A 762-nucleotide genomic window follows, 5' to 3' on the forward strand; every position below is an offset into this window, starting at 1 on the left:
TGGGGGCGGGACGTAAGCTGTGCTGTTGAGGGACAAGGGGCTGCTGGAATGCACATGAGCAGAGATTCACTTACTAGGTGAGCTTTCTACCTGCCCTGATTGTGCTACATCCCTTTTGTGCTTCTACAAACCCCACACACAATGCTTTTCTAGTAGATAAAGTGTAGCATCTCCCTGACATTTCAGTATAGAGATCCAGAACTCTGGCAATGAAATAGTGTCAGGTACTAGAGTTTCCCAACTTCAATCTATTGATAATCTTTTAGACCCATACTGTACCTTAAAACTTACCTCAATTGTATGCTCATTTGTGAAAGGTTGTTTCATTTTATCTATTTTGCTTAACCATTTGTAAGTGTTTTCGAAAGGATAAGCACTAGTTGTGGACAGCAGTGTTTTTGTAGTTGACCAAACGAAGCAATTTGCTAGGGATTATTAATTCAGACTAAAATTATTCCAGAGTTGTGAAGCTCAGTTCAGCAAAATGTATAGAGAGATACCCAGGGCCGGATTTACATAGCAGGCGCCCCTAGGCCCGATGTCGCTCGTCGTCCCATCCCCTCCCTTTTATTCGCTCAAATTTTCATCATCGGGACCAGAACAATAGGGATTGGCGCACATGAACTTAAATAAAACTATTGTATCTTCTGTGCATCCCCAGTGTTTCTGAATCAATGTGGGTATGATATGGCAGCATGCCGCCCCCTTAAATTCTGCTGCCCTATGCCCGGGCCTTGGTGGCCATAAAACGATGGCAGCAAA

Source organism: Xenopus laevis, chromosome 5L (assembly GCF_017654675.1).
Source record: "Xenopus laevis strain J_2021 chromosome 5L, Xenopus_laevis_v10.1, whole genome shotgun sequence".
NCBI lineage: Eukaryota > Metazoa > Chordata > Amphibia > Anura > Pipidae > Xenopus > Xenopus laevis.